Source organism: Triticum aestivum, chromosome 1D (assembly GCF_018294505.1).
Source record: "Triticum aestivum cultivar Chinese Spring chromosome 1D, IWGSC CS RefSeq v2.1, whole genome shotgun sequence".
NCBI classification, from domain to species: Eukaryota; Viridiplantae; Streptophyta; class Magnoliopsida; order Poales; family Poaceae; genus Triticum; species Triticum aestivum.
The window spans coordinates 248,826,302-248,845,956 of NC_057796.1; positions in this window are offsets into that span (position 1 = coordinate 248,826,302).

The window sequence follows — 19,655 nt, forward strand, 5'->3', positions numbered from 1 at the left end:
CGGGGCGGCTCGGTCCCGTGGCCATGGCGGACTCCGGCGGCGAGGGCGCCGTGCGGGAGAAGGAGAGAGGCGCGGGCGGGCCGGCGCTCGGCTGGGCTTCGGCCCAGCGGGCGTCGCGCGTTTTTTTTAAAATAAGTTCCGCGGAAAATAGTTCTTAGAAAAATAAATAAAAATCAGAAACATATAAAATTAATTTTCCCCGTCTAGTTAGAAAATCTAGAATAGGGTGAATATTTTTTAAATCAAAATAAATATTTTGAAAACATGCAATATTTTTAATGCAATAAAAATTGCAAATAAAATTCAAATAAATCCAATAAATGATTTTAACATTTTTCCTCCAGTATTTCAATTGTTTTGGAGAAGTCATATTTTCTCCTCTCGTTATTTTTAAAAATGAAATATTTTTCCGGAGAGAAAATAATTAAAACCAAAAATCCTCGTCTTATTATTTGATGAAAATCAAATGCGAAAATTCGAGAAAATCCCCAACTCTCTCCGAGGGTCCTTGAGTTGCTTAGGTTTTATCGAGGATTTGTCAAAATGCAATAAAACATGATATGAAATGATGATCTATGTATAACATTCCAAATTTGAAATTTGGGATGTTACAGTACTACTGTACAAAAGTATACATTTTTGAAAAGGCTAGAGTACTGTTCATCATATATATAGCCAGTTAAATTCTCAACCTAGAACGACGTGCATGCCATGTAGTAAACCAATACGGAGGAAGTATAGTAAAAATGAGGTGATTTTACCGAGCGATCAGCGGGGGAGCATGGCCTGTCATGCGGTCCCACGTGTCATGATGTACCAAGGCGATGCGCGTGTCCCTCTTGAGGCAGAAGCAATACTACGTGGTTTGAGATGATGGCGAACCGAAGTGTGAAATAATGGTTGCTTCGTCCGTCTAGGAAGGTGCGGCATTGTGATTTGACGTCTCCTTGCTCATTACTACTACTGGGCCGGTACGAGTGGGGTGCGTCCCCCTGCTGTTCTGCACTGTTATTTGGTGCTTGACACGTCGACCCGGTTGCTATATGTCCCACATGTCAGCGTCAGGAAGTACAGAATTCATGAAAGGGAGCGTCGACGGAGGAGTATACTACAGAATTCATGAAAGGGAGCGACTTAGTTTTGGAAAAATTTGTTTTTACGGAGTACGTACCCACTAGGGTTTATAGGGCTCATCTAAAAAACATTCGTTTTTCCGTTTTGATAAGTCTCAATTCTACTATACTAGTAGTAGTACCATTACATGTTGGATTTCGAGGTGCGTTAGATCACCCGACGCAAGCAGTGTCAAGAGGAAACTAACCAATGCATGTACAAGTTCATGGAAATTTAGTGGTCATTCATGCATTCGTTCTAATTAATGCCTCGATAAACATAACTTCTTGAGAAAAATGAGCATACTAATTACTTGTGCAAACTACGAAATTAATTCGACCACTCACCGTCTACCTTGGTAGGAGAGATTTTGAAATTGAGCCATAAACTGGAAAGGAGGGAGTAGTAACTTTTGTCTCGATTACTATTTGTGGCCTTGTATGGATGCAAAATGTATTTTTTTATAGTGGCCTTGTATAAGTAAATGGAGGGAGTACTAACCAAAGTACGTAGTAGGGACGAGGAGTAAACGGAGGGAGTAGTAAAAATTTCTCCTCGTGCTGCGAGCCACCGCGCGCGTGGGCGAGGGAGCGGGCGTAAAGGCGTACAGTAGTAGTACTACTACTACTACTACTACTCGTAAGCAAGCTTCACCTCATCCTGTGAGCCACCGCGCCCGTGGGCGGGGGAGACGGCGTACTAAGCAAGCTTCTCCTCGTTCTGCGAGTTGACGGGACACATCAAAAGTACTCCAGTGTATAGAGCCTTGCCTCTAAGGTAGGCCCCACATGGTTTGCCTCTTTTTTTTAATTTAACATAAAGCGTCAAGTCGCAATTTATTTGTTCACCCGTGGTAGACGATCCTCCCTCCACCAAGTGGACAACCAGTACACGTGCCAAATTACCACATGGGCTGCCTTTTTCGTACAGAAATGAGCTCCACCGTGTACCCGCGCGGGTGTGGTTGGGAAAGAGACGGGAGTATGTGCGCCGTGCGTGCACCTCTTCTCTTCGTGCACGTCCCCCACCTACATGGGTGTGTGAGAGAGAGATACAAACCTAGACATAATGTGCCGTCCATCCCCATGCCTCCGCCCAGTCCGACCACCAGTCACCACCACGCCCCACTCCTCCTCACCTTATCTCTCATCTTTCTCCCTCCATTTTTATATACAAGGGGCCACTATAAAAATTACAATTTGCAGTTATACAAGGCCACTAACACTAATCGATGCAATATTAATGGTGTTTGCCTCGTGGTACTAGCAAAGGAGGACATTAATTATCCCTTGCATGCATGCGGGAGTTTGTAAAAAAATGCATCTTGATGTTCCGTGCAATGCACGGGCATCTTGCTAGTCCATGAAACAACACATGGCAAAATTCCACAGCGAACGAGGGATTTGAATCTGTTGGGAGGGGCTGTTTGGATCTTGCCCGGGGTAGCCAAAATATTGGCGACCCTTTTGTCCACCGGTGCCTTTGCCACTGATGAACGAGGAATGGCTCGGGTGCTCATGCTGTCATGCATCCTCCAGTGCGCACGTTGGAGACGAGCTCGCACGAGCTGTGTTTTTTTGTCCCACAATGCTGCCCGAGCCACCCGCAGACTGACAGACGACCCGCAAATTACGCCATCCAACCGTAGCCGCACACATTATGACAGCAACTCAACCAACCGGACGAAATTCACGCAAACACGTAGACAAACTGATATTTCATATAAACAACGACGGAAATCATATAAAATACCGGATTTTCATACAAACATGATGGATTTTATTACATTCAAATGAACTACGCGGTGCTAGTTCTGGACAGCACATGTATATAATACGTGGTCTAAATGGTCGCCCGCCGATCGATTTGTGTTCCTCATGTCCGGCAGCACGATCACCGGACTGCCGGGAGCCCCGGAGGTATATGCTTCAGCGCAAAGGATGGCTCGCTTCCCCACTGCCCAACTAATATCATTGGCTGGTGCCGAAGATGATGGTGGCTGGCACCGGTTCGAGTTCATCACCGGCCACTACTTCGCCATGGCCGACACTGGCTCGAGTTCATCCTAACATTCCCCTCTTCCGTGGAGCCCATGTGGGGTCGACGAAGGTCCTCACAACAAAAGGATCCGGCAAGACACCTGCTGTGTACGCCGGCGTCGCCTCCGCGGTGGCCTTCATGGGACCCAAGCGGCGGCGGCCTCCCGTGTTCTACTTCTCCTCGATGATGGCGGCGGACGCGGAGGCGCTGGCCACCGACTCGTCGCTCTCCGCGCACCCGGCTTCTATCGCTGCTTGCATGGCGCGGCCGCCGGCATGGGAGTCTCGGCCACAGAAACGGGAGACGCGGTACGAGGCGGCGGTGTGGACGGCAACAACGACGCCCGTGCGCCGCTCCTCGTCGTGCTGGCCTGGAGCGGCGAGTTGCTGAACCGCACGCCGGCTTGGGGCGACAACTGGCTCCGTCGGGCGAGGGGAGGGAGGTGGATCAGCGAGCTACATAGCTCGTATCCGGTGGGCTACCCAGCCGGCTTGGATGCGGAATAACTACTCTTCGTAAGCCATTATAAGAGTGGACAAAATGGTGGAGGAGATAGGGGAGCAGCGGAGGTGTGCGATTCTTGGCCGGCATTTGGCCTCGTTTAAATAGGAGATTAAATAGACGGCGGACGGGAGGAGCTCAGCCGGCGTTGCGTTTAACGCCGGCCCGGTCATGAACGGACGTGTGTCCAGAGTGGGTTTCTCGGCTTCCACACGGGCGGGTTTCATGGAGGCGTTTGAATGCGGCACGGAGGCGTGTTCAGCTGGGCGTGCCGCGAGTGGCGCCCTCGACTCTGACCTAGGACACCGCGCCGTTCTTCCACTGACGTGTGGGCTCTTTGGGTGCATGGCCTGCATGTCAGTGACCCAACACAGGCAGCGCACAGCAGAGGAACCTTTGGTGGGCCAGGGCGGTCAGAAGCGGGCATTTCATAAACCGATGATTGTTCATTGAGTGTGATGTCATCTTTTTCATGTAGATAAGCCTACTATGTTGATAGCCCGTTCGATACGTTGTGATTCTTAAAGACCGCTGCAAACATCAATGTTCTGCTTATCACAGATAAGATTGATTAATACCCGTAACAATCCATGTCCTTAACAAAGGGTGCATGCACGTATAGGTTGAGCGTGTGTCTTGCGTCGTGTGCTGTGTGCATGCAGGCGTGCGAGTGTTGCGTGCGTGCAAGGGTACGTTTCAGTGTTGCATGCATGGGTGCGTACGTGTGTGTGTTCGTGAGTGCATGTGTACGTGTCAGTGTTGCACGCCAGCATGCGTGCGTGTGTACGTGTCAGTGTTGCACGCCTACATGCGTGCATGTCTTGCGTGCATGCACGTGTACGTGCGGGGTGAGGTTACACGTCAGTCGACTGACTTTTTCATCTCTGGTCATTAGATTTTCCAGCCGTTGGATACGAAATCAAGGGCCTCCAGTTTATCATCAAACTCCACCCCCCTGAGCCGCCAACCACCACCGGCCGAACCGCCAGCCCCCGCCGCCGCGGCCGGCCCGCCCTCCCCGAAACCACTCCCCACCGCCGGTCCGCCGCCGCACCGGCCATCCCTCTAGCCCCCCCCCCCGAGCTTTTTCTCTGGGGATCCCCACCCCACCGCCCAATGAATGCCCCCAACCGCCGGTGACTGCCAACCAGAGGTCTCACGACTTCGAATACCCACCGACCACTAATTTATTACCATTTTTGTCCTTCATATATGCGTTGAGGGTGGGCCCCATGGTAATGTGCGCTGCTGAATGTGGACCGTTTGACTAGTCAATTGATCGTGTTATCAACAAATTACTGTAACATCCCAAATTTTCAATTTGATATGTTGTACATAGATCATCATTGCATATCATGTTTTATTGCATTTTGACAAATCCTCGATAAATCCTAAGCAACTCAAGGACCCTCGGAGAGAGTTGGGGATTTTCTTAAATTTTCATATTTGATTTTCATCAAATAATAAGACGAGGATTTTGGTTTTAATTATTTTCTCTTCGAAAAAATATTTCATTTTAAAAATAAACAAGAGGAGAAAATATGACTTCTCCAAAACAAGTGAAATACTGGAGAAAAAGTGTTAAAATCATTTATTGGATTTATTTGGATTTTATTTGCAATTTGTATTGCATTAAAAATATTGCATGTTTTCAAAATATTTATTTTGTGTTAAAAAAAATGTTCACCCTATTCTAGATTTTCTAACTAGACGGGGAAAATTTATTTTGTATTTTTCTGATTTTTATTTATTTTTCTACGATTTATTTTCCGCGGAACTTATTAAAAAAAATGCGCGACGCCCGCTGGGCCGAAGCCCAGCCGAGCGCCGGCCCGCCCGCGCCTCTCTCCTTCTCCCGCACGGCGCCCGCCGCCGGAGTCCGCCATGGCCACGAGCTCGCCTCCCGCTCGGCCACCCCCTCCCCCAAGCCACCCCGGACCCCCCCACTTTAAATACCCCCCCTCTCTTTTTCCTCTCAAGCCGCCGCCGCCGCACTCATCGCCGCTGCCGCCACCCGCACTTGCCGCCGCCGCCGCCACACGGGAAGCCGCCGGAGCCGCCGCCCCTCGCGCCCCCCCTCCCGAGCCCCGCACCCCGCCGCCCGAGCCCGCGCCCGCCGGAGCCGTCGCCGGAGCCGCCCGACGAGGTACTGCCGCTGCCCGTTCGTCGTTGCCGGTTTTCATTTTAAAAAAAACCCTTCGTTTTAAAAAAAACCCTATATCGGTTTTTTCGGTTTTATTATTTTGCGAGCGTTCACCGAACCGTTCGTTTTAACGAATGCGTTCGTCGGTTTTTCTCTGTTAACGACCGTCCGTTATTTAACCGTTCGTCCGTTTTTCTTTTTCGTCGGATTTTTCCTGCGATTTTCTCTGATTCGATTTCTGATCGGATCTTCGATTCTGTTTAACTTCTCGCTCGTTTATCGGAATCAGGCGATTCAAGCGCCTAGAGTTTCGTCTCGAAATTCACTTTTCGTTTAACCTACTCAAACAAGTTTTTGCAACAGTAAAATTTGACCTAGATCCAGATTAGCAAACGAAGTTTCTTTCTTTCGCCGTTTGACTTTCGTTGTTTCTTTCGAGTTGATTCTTTTTGCAAACCGGAGTTCTTAAGTTGAACTTTCTGGTTGGATCTTTCATTCGAGTTTTACCTGTGCATTAGATGAGTACTGATTGTATGCTTGTTTGTTTGCGATAGAGTACCCGGAGTGTGCCGCTTGTTACTTCGAATCGCTAGGTTTTGCGGATCATCAGCAAGGCAAGTAACACTTTGATCATATACCTTCCATACCCAGTTTTTATTGCATTAGATCTGTTTTCCTCAAACACTTGTATGATTAGGATCTAATTAAATTGTGGGTATTGGGAAGTAGATGTGGTAGTACCTATTACCTGTTTTCTTATCAAACCCTTGGGAGTTACTTCTACGTTGCTATTATATTGCCATGTTATGCTCGTAGACGTGGATTGGGTTTTGAGAGATATTCATGACAGATGTGAGATTGTTAATTAATGGTTTACTTAAGGTGGCAACTAAAACTCACATCTGGGTGGATTGAGGTACCTGGGTATTCCAGGATTGCCTGTTTTTCTTTTGGACCACCACCCAGGTTCAAAGGGATCATGAGATTGTTCATGCTAGAAACTTCCGTGTGCAGCCGCAAGCTATTATGGGCTCTAGCATAGTTGACTAAGTTGTGTGAACTCTTACAGTGGTAGACTAGCAGATGTAGGGGAAAGTAGGTGTAACTGTCTACCCATACGTAAGGTGCAAACACTTCTGAAAGACTGTGTCTCGGTCATCCGTTTCTCAAACATCATGTAGTGCGAGAATCAAGTGGAGGCGATCGAGTCTTGTGGGGAAAAGTGCACAAACCTCTGCAGAGTGTACAAACTAATCATGGTTAGCCGTGTCCCCGGTTATGGACAACTTGAGTATCTAGTACTTGGATTATCATGTGAATCTCATCACTATGTTACTTCTAATTAATTTTGTTGGGTTATTGATGACATTTAATTGGGATTGAGATGCTGTCAACCATCTCAATGTTTCACAACCACCATGATAGTTAAATAAAATTTATTCCTTTGAAGTAGGATAAAATTGGCTTTTTCGCAAAATCGTAACCATAGAGCTTTCCACCAGCCATATATGCATGTAGTATAGTATTATCATTGTTCATTACTCTCTATGTGTTACATTGCCAGCATATTCTATGTGCTGACCCGTTTTCGGGCTGCAACGTTTCATGTTGCAGACTTTTCAGACAACGAGTAAGGTGCCTTAGGTCGTGGTCTTATACTCAGTGATGCCGCTGGAGTTGATGGACTCATTTATCTTCCAAGTCTTCCGCTGTTATCGTTGTTAGATGGCCTTAAGCGATGTTTATCATACTTATTCTCTTTGGAGATATTCGATGTAATAAGTGTGTGATTGCTACTCTGTTATAAATCCTCCATTTGTACTGTGCGTGTCAGCATTACTGATCCAGGGATGACACTGGTGCACAGCAGCACAGACCATTTGAGGTCTGGTCGCAACCTTGGTGGGCTCGAGAAACCACTGTCCTCTAACCATCCAACCACATGTTGGTTAGCACGACAAAATGTATGTGGTGACCGTGATGAGCTTATTCTGAAGTCTAGTGACCATATCGTGCTTTCGCTTCAAATACAATGACCGTAAGTGTCGTCAACAAAATACGGAGCACGCATCAAATGCAAAGTCCGTCAGTGTCATCAACAAAATATGGAGACGTATCGTGAGCTAGATACCGTTGTACTAACTTATATGCTTATTTTCATAGTGGCCGATTGCGTGTGTGGTGTGGTGGGCACATCATTTCTAGTTGTGGTGGGTCAACATGAAGACTCATGGGTCGGTTCCATCCTGCGCCACATATAGGTTGGACCGAGACGTGTTATACGAAGACCCATGTGGAGGACTCGGCGTACAACACGAAGCTACCAGAGTCGCGGAGGACTCTATCCCCACTGGTGATAAGCCGACTATATATGATTTGTAACCCTAGGCCCTTAGTATGTTATACAAGCTTGGGGGCTAGTTCGTCGATAGTATACACACAGGCACAATGCCTGGTATTCACGTGTACTTTGTACACACCCCTATCACTAATATACAGTACTAGGAGTAGGCTCTTTCTTCAACTGCAAGGGTCCGATTCGAACTAGGGTAAAACTTTGCCTCGTATTACCATCCAGCCTAACAGCCAGGGGTATCCTACCGAATGATATGGTGAAATCATATCTGCCAACTACTAAGAGAGAGGTGTGTCGGGGGGGCAATGTGTGCGAGAGAGGCCTAAAGATAATGTGCGTGCGGGAGACACGTAGGCACATATATGTGCGTATAGAGGGCTAGTAGAGACCGTGCATGTGTATATGCGCATGTGAGAGAAATAGTGTTTTCCAACTGAGATTAGTGAAAAGAGTGGTACATAGTAGTCAGAAAGAGAGAGAGAGAAACAGAGAGAGCATGTGCGTGAGACACCCCGACACCCTGAGAGAGATTGTGAGCATGTGTGAAAGAGAAATGCCGATGCATATAAAGTATGTGCACTTATGCGTTCGATAGAGAGATATATAACGCGTTTGTGAGAACGGGGCGAGGCATAGTGCATCTACGTGTAAAAGGCGGTTCTACGCATTAAATTAAAATATAAATGGCATTATTATTGGATGAGATCATGAATTTTGCAAATTGCGTATGGACGAAAATCGGTCTATTAGACACCCATACTCTATTGAATTCTAGCATGTGCATGTGTTTATTTCATATTATCGATCCATAGAGTGAGAGCGGTTTGAAATACAGGCAATGGATGCTTTTGCAATTCATATATAAACATTAATTAGTGCACTCCATGTTGTTAGTGTGAAGCACTTTATACATTTGTCACTTGCATGGATACATTCCAAATTGCTAGCTACGAAATAGAGTACATGTCGAATTCAACATAAAGGGGGTTTCGAAGATTCGAATTCATAGGAAGTGCATTCATCTATTTGAACCCGAGATAATGGCATTTGTAAATCAGATGTGAAAGGGGGCATCAATCTTTGTTGTGAGTTTGAACATGCTATATATATTCATACGCATATCTAACTTTTTTTTTGCAACCAAGGAGATTATATCTGGAACCATGCATGAACTGAGGTAAGTTGCATATTTTTTAATATATACTCGTGTACAATGTATATTCAAATGTACCCCCTCCATTCCAAAATAATCGTAGCTTTAGGATTTTCAAGAGTAAAGATTTGTGAAGTTTGAAAAATCCTGAAAGTTCAATTCAAGAGAACCGAAAACGTTAATGCTTGTGCTCCCAAATATTGAACGAAGCGCCAAATAGGCCTCTGGTCACCCGAAACCGCGCGAGACTAATGTTTTGGTGGTAGGAAATTACTGTCCTGACTCTGGCCCGTGTAGCCTATCGGCCCGATGTCCAAAGGTCTAAACCGGGGTAGGTTTGTAACTTCACCAAGACGCCAGTCTCAACCGCCTCCGAGAAGCATTCATACACCGTGGGCGCCTACCCATGCGCTCGGCCGAAATCTATCCCGCCCACATTTGGGACACCTGACATGACTGTCCTACCCCCAACCCGCAATATGTCCGAAATTTTAGATGGGGGCAAAGTTTGTACTTTCCCCAAATTTCAAACAAGCGCGTCTCAAACCGAAATATTGTTCCCCATTAGTTCCCCGCCTCCCTCCATTTCCCCATTCATACTCTGTGGGCGCGAAAACGCCCTCTCCACCAGCCGCGAAACCCCAGCCTCCTCCGTCCTCCACCCCATAGCGGCCAATCCACCGCCGCCCTCCTCCATCATGCTGGAGCCGGTACCCCGACATCGTCGTCCAACGCAACCGCAACCGCAACGCCCTCAAGGACTTAGCAGCTGAAGCCGAGGCAGAGCTGCCTCCATGACGCCGACGCCGACGTGCGCTGTACCAGAACCACTCCGACCACGCCGTCCTGCGCCTCACTACTGCGGCTCCACTGTCGCAACCGTCCACCGCACCGGAGCTGTTCCCGCTACGCCGTCATTCGCCGCCTCGGATCTGCTTCCCCGCCGCCGACAGACGGCCACCGCACCACACTCAACAACTTGACCATGGGTTCGTCCAAGGCTGCACCGTCCTCCACAACTTCTGGTTTCCGGCGAACAACAAGAAGATCGTCAGAAAAACAGAAGGAGGACACAGCACTGCCAGCAGAAAGAGGTACTCCTCTTCCCTTATTCGTGCAAATCTTACGTCTCCGCTCACACCGTATTCATCCCACGAAAGAAACTAGTTGAGCGCTTCTTACTGCATCTTCTTCGTGATACCAAATGCACAAGGTTTCCTCCCTTTTGCTATTTCACCTTTGCTAGAGGTCAGTAGCCCGCCTGGATTTCAATTCAGGGTCAATCGAACCGCAATTAAAAGAAGCAGCACCCGCTTAGGCGCGCGGAGCACCTCGTCCGCCTGTTCCCCGGGGAAGCGGCGCATCGGTGTCTATCATAGGGGTGTGGGGCGCAGGAGCTGCTTGCGCCCGATCTGGAGGTCGGCGGGGCTTGAATGGATGGCCGGGGGGCAGTGCCAAGCACGGCGGTGCGGTGAGGGCGAGGGGAGGGCGCAGGCAGGGGAGGAATACTGGGCCGGTGGTCGCTGGCTTTTTGAGGAAGATCGTCAACACTGACTGGCTGGAGGTAGATGAAGGCGATCTGCCCGTTCTTTGTACATCGGACGGTGCAGAAAAAATGGACTGACCTATTTGCTTTCAGTCAACTGTTATTTTCATAGAATCCTGTAGTAATTTAGTGTGCCATGCATGTTGTAGAGCTATCATATGTCTCCCATCATTTATTTCTCACCGACCTGCTATCTGCTACCTTTACACTGTACTAATTGTGCACACAGTTCACCCATACTCACACTATTGTTTTTTTATGCATGGGTATTTCAGACTCTAACGCAATGTTGATGAATGCAGAAAAGAAAAGACAAAAGTCGCTCAAGTGCAATTCGAAGATAAGCACTAAGCGTTTCAGCGCTCTAATGGGTGCAGTGTCAGCAGTTGGAGACAGTAAACGTAGCTTTGCAGTTGATGATCTCAATTGCCACACACAACCATCCCAGGTGCTTGCTTTAACTTCGCGCTGTCAAATGTGGTTGCATGTTGCATATGGTGTCTAGCTTGTATTGCTTCCAATTTGGTTAAATTGCATCTGCTTAGTTTACACATTATACCTTTGATAATGACATGCCTTCCTGTTTTTGATACATACTACATATGTCTATTAACCATGTTCGTACATCAAACTAATGCTCTTTTGTATCCCTCGTCAATCACTTATGATGAGACAGTCACCCGAGTGGGTTACTGTGAGATGCCCTACTCGTTTAAAGAGTGCAGTGTCATCCTCCCCACATGATTCTCAAGAAACAGCAAGGCTAAATGAAGATAGTCAACGTAGCTCTCTAGTTGATCACCGCAATTCCCCCACACCACCATCGCAGGTGCTTGCTCTTACTTGGCAGTGTGATATGTGGTTGCATGTTGCATATGGTGTCTACCTTGTAATGCTTCTAATTAGGGTAAATTGCATCTGCTTAGTTAACACATTATACCTGTGAATATGACATGCCTTCCTGTTTTTGGTACATACTACGTCTTTCTATTAACCATGTTCTTACATCAAACTACTTTTCTTGTGTATCCCTCATCAATGCTCCTAATTTGTTAAATTGCATCTCCTTAGCTTACACATTATACATGTGAATATGACACGCCTTCCTGTTTTTGGTACATACTACATCTGCCTATCACACCATGTTCTTACATCAAACTACTGTTCTTGTGTATCCTGCGTCTATCGCTTATGATGAGACAGTCACGCGCGTGGGTTAATATGAGACGCAATACTCTTATAAAGAATGCAATTTCATCCTCTCCACATGATTCTCAAGAAACAGCAAGCCTAAATGAAGATATTGAACGTAGCTCTGTACCTGAAGACCGCACTTCCCCTACACCACCATCACAGGTGCTTGCTCTAACTTCGCAGTGTGATATGTGGTTGCATGTTGCATACGGTGTCTAGCTTGTAATGCTTCTAATTAGGGTAAATTGCATCTGCTTAGTTTACACACTATACCTGTGAATATGACATGCCTTCCTATTTTTGGTACACACTACATCTATGTGTTAACCTTGTTCTTACATGAAACTACCTCTCTTCTGTATCCTGCATCAATCACTTACGATGAGTCACCTTTATTCGTTGCATATTGCATATTATTTCTAGCCTGTTGCCATGTATTGCTTCTAATTTGGTCAAATACATTTGTTAGGGCACCCTTTTAATTTGGCAGAGTGATATTGGTTTCATCTTTCATATGGTTTCTAGCTTGCATCGATTCTAACAAGTTCAAGCACCTTGTGCTTAGTTTACACTTTATACATCATACATGTCAATATGTCACGCCGTCCTGTTTTTCATACATATTCCATCCTCCTATCATGCGGCTGCCTTACATGAAAGTAGTGTTCGTCAGTATCATGCATCAATGAGTTCTGAAGAGCAAATTTTATTCCTTTTTCTTGTGGGTTTGACTTGACAAGGCAAAATCAAGAAAGAGGAAGGAAAAGAGTAAGGAAGGCGATGATGGTGGTCCTCTGCAGCAACGTAAACGGAGCATCTGTACCGATTCTCCTTGTACTGATAGTGCATTACAAGGTCCAAGTCTCCGCTCCCCTACTCCACCATCCAAGGTGCTTGCTCTAACTTGGCAGTGTGATATCTGGTTGCATGTTGCATATGGTGTCTAGCTCGTATTGCTCCTAATTAGTGTAAACTGCATCTGCTTAGCTTACACATGATACATGTGAATATGACACGCTTTCCTGTTTTTGGTACATACTATATCTGTCTATCACACCATGTTCTTACATGAAACTACTCTTCTTGTGTATCCTGCATCAGTCACTTATGATGGGACACCTTTAAGTTGGCAGTGTGATATTGGTTTGCGTCTTGAATATGATTTCTAGCATGTATTGCTTCTAGTTTGATGAACGCCACCTATGACGAGACAGTTTTAACTTGGCAGAGTGATATTGATTGCACCTTCCATATGGTGTCTTGCAGTGTTTCTAATTTGTTGAAGTGCCTTCTGCTTAGTTACCACATCATAGGTGTGAATATGTCAAGCCGTCCATTTTTTCGTACATATTCCATCCTCGTATCATGACTTTGCCTTTCATCAGAGTAGTGTTCGTCAGTATCATGCATGAATGAGTTCTGAAGAGCGAATGATATTCCTTTTTCTTGTCGGTATGACCTCACAATGCAAAATCAATAAAGCTGAAGGAAATTGGCAAGGCATTGGATGATGGTGGTCCTTCCGAGCAACTGAAACGGAGGTTCTCTACAGATTCTACTCCGCCATCCTCCCAACAAGATTCGCAAGACAACGCAAGGCTAGACAGTCAACGTAGCTGTGTAGATGATGAGCACATCTCCCCTACTCCACCATCACAGGTGCTTGCTCTAACTTGGCACTATTATATGTGGTTGCATGTTGCGTATGATGTCTAGCTTGTATTGCTTCTAACTTTGTTGAATTGCATCTGCTTACTTTACACATAATGCCTGTGAATATGACATGTGTTCCTGTTTCTACATCAGACTACTATTCTTGCATATCCCGCATCAGTCACTTATGATAAGGCACCTTTAAGTCGCCACTGTGATATTGGTTGTGTCTTGCATATGATTTCTAGCATGTACTGCTTCTAATTTGTTGAAACGCCATACAGTTTGAACTTGGCAGAGTGATATTGGTTGCATCTTTCATATGGTGTCTAGCTTGCAGTGCTTCTAATTTGTTGAAATGCCTTCTGCTTAGTTACCACATCATAGGTGTGAATATGTCACACCATCCTGTTTTTCATACATATTCCATCCTCGCATCATGTGTTTGCCTTTCATCCGAGTAGTGTTCGTCAGTATCATGCATGAATGAGTTCTGAAGAGCGAATTTTATTCCTTTTTCTTATCGGTTTGACTTCACAATGCAAAATCATTACAGCTGAAGGAAATTAGTCCGGCAGTGGATGATGGTGGTCCTTCGGAGCAACTCAAACAGGGGGTCTCTACAGATTCTACTCCGCCATCCTCCCAACAAGATTCGCAAGACAACACAAGGCTGGACAGTCAACGTAGCTGTGTAGATGATGAGCACATCTCCCCTACTCCACCATCACAGGTGCTTGCTCTAACTTGACACTATTATATGTGGTTGCATGTTGCGTATGATGTCTAGCTTGTATTGCTTCTAACTTGAATTGCATCTGCTTACTTTACACATAATGCCTGTGAATATGACACGTGTTCCTGTTTCTAGAACATACGTGTACATGATGAGCACATCTCCCCTACTCCACCATCACAGGTGCTTGCTCTTACTTGGAACTGTTATACGTGGTTGCGTTTTCCGTATGATGTCTAGTTTGTATTGCTTCTGATTATGTTGAATTGCATCTGCGTAGCTTACAACTTATACCTGCAACGATCACTTACCCATAAGACACATTTAACTTGGGACTGTGATGTAGGTTGCATCTTGCATTGTCTTCTAGCTTGTACTGCTTCTAATTTCTTGAAATGGCACTTACGACGAGACACTTTTTACCTGATAGAGTGATATTGGTTGCATGTTCATATGGTGCCTAGCTTTCATTTCTTCTAATTTTGTTGAAATGCCTTCCGCTTACTGTTTTTTCATACATATTCCATCCTCCTATCGTACGTGTGAATATGAAACGCTGTCTTTTTTTGTATATATTCCATCCTCCTATCCTGCGCTTGCCTTACATCAAAGTAGTGTTCGTCTGTATCATGCATCAACCAGTTATGCAGAGCTAATTTTATTCATCTTCTTGTGGTTTTGACTTCATAAGGCAATATCAGAAAATAGGAAGGAAAAGAGTAAGTTAGGGGATGTTGGTGGTCCTCCGCACCGACGCAAACAGAGACTCTCTAGATTTGCCACTGCTACTGCTAATGAAGTTGAAGTCCCAAGTCTACATGATGAGTTCATCTCCCGTACTCCACCATCGCAGGTGCTTGCTCTAAGTTGACAGTGTGATAATTGGTTTCATGTTGCATATGTTGTCTAGCCTGTATTTCTTCTATTTTGATTAAATTGCACCTGCTGAGTTTATACGTTATACATGTGCATATGACATGGCTTTCTGTGTCTAGAATACACTGCATCTATCTATCATACCATGTTCTTACATCAAAGTACTGCTGTTGTGTATCCCGCATCAGTCACTCATGATTGGACGCTTTTAACATGGCAGTTTGATAGTGGTTGCATCTTGCATTGATTTCTACGTTGTACTGCTTCTAATTTTTCGAATTGCCACTTATGACAAGACACTTTTAACTTGGCAGAGTAATATTGGTTGCATCTTTCATATGGTGTCTAGCTTGCATTACTTCTATTTTCTTGAAAATCCTTCTGCTTAGTTTGCACATCGTAGCTGTGAATATGTCATGCCGTCCTGTTTTTCTTACATATTCCATCCTCATACGGTTGTCTTACATCAAAGTATTGCTTGTCTGTATCATGCATCAATGAGTTCTGAAGAGTGATTTTATTCTTTTGTGTTGTGGGTACAGCTTGACATGGCAAAGTCAAAAAAGAGCAAGGAAAATAATATAGTAGGGAGTGCTGTTACTCGTCGGGTGAAACGGAAAAGGTTCTGCCGTCGAGATTCTGCTGGTACTTATAGTGCAGTAGAAGGTCCAAGTCCACCGGCTAAATCTACAAACACAGTATCACCTGCTCCACCAGCTGCAGCATCCGCTTCAACTGTACCAGCATCTCAACCAGTTACTCGTTCGTTTGCTCCGGAACTGGCCAGTTCCCAAGCTGCCTTCACACCTAACACTACTTCCGAAGCACTGCTGACACAACAGGACTTGGCAAGATCAGATGAACCTCATGAGCATCAACACCAAGACGGTACCTGACCGAGTCAAGTTGCAGTTGCATGCTCCTTTATATGTACTCTCACAGTTTGATGTACACTAACACTTTCCATATTCGTTGTTGAACTAGCACCACGGCGCAAGCGGAAACAGACATCAGGGATAATGCTTGACAGATTAACAAAATCTAAAGGAGGAAGAATGGAGATCCATTTTGAGGCAGGTTTAAAAAGGCCACGTGATGCTACAGAGTCAGCCAAGTTAGTATCAGAGGCAGCCGTTGCCGTTAGGTGTCATGCACGTATCCTCCCAACGTGGATCCAGTACAGGAATGAGAAAGACAATACCCAGTTTAACACCTTCCTTGACCATTTATCCGTAAGTAATGTTATTCATCGCAATTAGTAATATTGTCTTGCTCTGTCCCATACTTTCTAGCTTCCTCCTAATAAGACTCACATTCTTTTTTCAACAGATGAGGTTCAAGTTGGATCCGAAAGATGATGCAACTAAACAAGCATGCACTCATGTTTTTCAGTCTGCTCTGCGACAGTATCGGTACCACCTTAGAAAATCTCACTTTGAAGGCAAGGCTAACAATGAAATCGCCCAAACATCTCCAGTGGAATATATTACAGATGAAGACTGGACAGCCCTCGTTAAACACTGGTCTGATCCAAAGTATCAGGTAGGCTATATGTATTTGATCAGACCACATATTGAACTTGTATTTATGTATGTGCCTTACAAGTGTATCTTCTTCTAGGCTAACTGTTTGAAGAACAAAACCAACCGTTCTAAAGTGAAATTCCAACAGACAACAGGATCTCGTAGCTATATTGCACACTGCGAGGCTCTTGTAAATAGCTGCTACTTCCTTCTTTTTTTGTGCCATATTATCGTATCTATATTGACTTGTTCCAAATACAGAGGAAAGCCCGTGCGGACCAAAAAGAACCTGAACCGAATGCAGTGCAAATCTTCAAGGATTGCCACACCAGCAAGATGAAGGGCATGAGCACACCAGTTCAAGCCGCTGTTGTAAGTCCTTACTCCTCCTGCCTTGAACTGATTGGTACTGTGATGTGTTCATTTAACTACTTGGTTTGCAGCCAATGTCAGTTACTCTGTTCACTTTTATTCACAGTTGTCTTAACGTATCATTTCACCTTACATGGTTTAAAAGAGATGAAGGATATTCTTTTGGTCTTGATCTGTAATCTAGTTGTTATGTTCACGTGCGCACACAATGATAAAATAGCCTGTTTGTTTTATATCTGTTTGCCCATGATATGAATGATGTCATACTATGTTCATCCTACTTTAAACCATGTCTCTTTATCCTTAGATGTCAACGAATGTGAGGAAATAGACAATACAGTAGGCATGCTACATGGACATATGTTCCGAAAGTGATTTTATTATGTAGTTGGCACTACAATACATGCTAATGTATTACAGTAGTTCACCAAAATAAGTTATGTATAAACGTTTAACCTACTTTGTTTGTTTTTGTCTCATTAGTAACTTATCTGGTACACTAATCTACAAGTTCAAACTTTCAGGAAGCTATGGAACAAATGATTGAACAGCCACAACCACCTGAAGGTGACGAGGCTACTACAGGCACAATGTCACCTCTTGCTGCAGTGCGTCAGTATCTCTCCACTAACAGTGCAAAAAGCACCTTCCTGCGTAATTCTGGGTTGGTTGTCAAGGTAACCTCGTCCAAATCGCCTACTGAACAAAATCTTCCTGCTAGACAGAGTGATATATCTGTGCTCCAGACACAAGTCCAATCCCTAATGGACGTTGTTTCGGAAACAAGAATAGTGGTTGAGAAATGTCGTCAAGATATGAATGGTTTTGAAACCAGACTATCAGACATTCGCTTCGTTGTTCAAGAGCAATGGCGGAAAAAAGGTGGAGATCGTGCTGCTCCATCAGATTCTACAGCCTGAAACATTAGCACTCAGGTCAAATGATCTGTGCTTCTATACATCTGATGGTGCTTTTATCTGGAAGGACTGTAAACTTTATGCCAACAGGCCTTTTGTTGTATGGTTGGAATTTATTTTGTTGTGATACAACATTTATGATGCTGCCTCAGGCTGCAGTAATTACGACGCTATTTTTGTATAGTGTAGGTTTATCTTAGTAATGTATTCGGCCGAAAGCTTCGTAGGAGCCCAACATGCCAACATTCGTCGGGCCCATTCCAATTGGGCTAAAAACGATTACGGGCCGAAATTGGCATGTAGCCCACTAAAAATATCTGGGCCTAAATCAGCATAAGCTTTCATATTTTTCTGGTAGGCCTGTGCCCATAGTGGGCCTTTAACAGGCCTAAACATAATTTGGGCCCTCAGTAAAAATAGGCCGTTTACAGGTGTAAATATCTCGAGCCCATAAAAAACATGGGCCTTTAATAGACCGAAAGTGAGATTGGGCCCTGATTGTGCCAAATAACCCACTGGACTTAGCAGGCCGAAATGGTGGCCCATTTACGATGCGGATCTTTGACAGGCCGAAATTCGGACGGGCCGTAAATGCGCCGACCTAATACACGGGCCTTTAACAGGCCGGAACTTCGGTCGGGCTAGATTATCGTCATTTTTATATGGGCCGTTAATGGGCCCGATATGACGTTGGGCCACATATGGCCCATGGTTTACGTCCGGCGTTAACAGGCCGAAAATGACAACAGGCCGAAAGTGGCCCAAAGCTATAGTGGGCCTCTAACAGGCCGAATGTCAGACATGGCCGAATATGACCCAAATCCTTCACGGTCGTTTATGGGCCGAAAGTTTTGATGGCCTGTAAATGGGCCCAAATGAAGCCGGACCTTTAACAGGCCGGAAATACACCGGGCCGTAATTCGGCCCAATTACTTAGCGGACTGTTAACGGGCCAGAAGTGACCATGGGCCGCGTTGATGACAAGTTTAGGACAGGCCGTTGACGGGCCGATTTGACAGAGAATGTTGGGCCTTTAGCTGGGCCGGCCCATTATGGTCTGCAGAATCTTGTGGGCCTTTAGCTGGGCCGGCCCATTGTGGTCCGCAAAATCTTGTGGGCCTTTAGCTGGGCCGGCCCATTATGGTCTGCAAAATCGTGTGGGCCTTTAGCTGGGCCGGCCCATTATGGTCCGCTAAATTTTGTGGGCCTTTAGCTGGGCCGGCCCATTATGGTCCGCTAAATCTTATGGGCCTTCGGTTGGGCTGGCCCATTTAAACTTTGTGGGCCACTTTTGGGCCGGTCCACGTGTCAACATATCATAGGCCCATCTCGACCGTTGGATGAGTGACACCTGTGCCAACGCGGAGCTGACGCGTGGATCCGTCAGCCAATGAGAATTTTACACGTGCAAAATCGGCATTGGTCGTGGCTGTTAATGGGTTATCGGATCCAAAATCCGACCCGATAGCTTAACGGCGTTCCGTTACGATGGATGCCACGTGTCGGTCACCCTTGACGAAAGCACTTCTGTT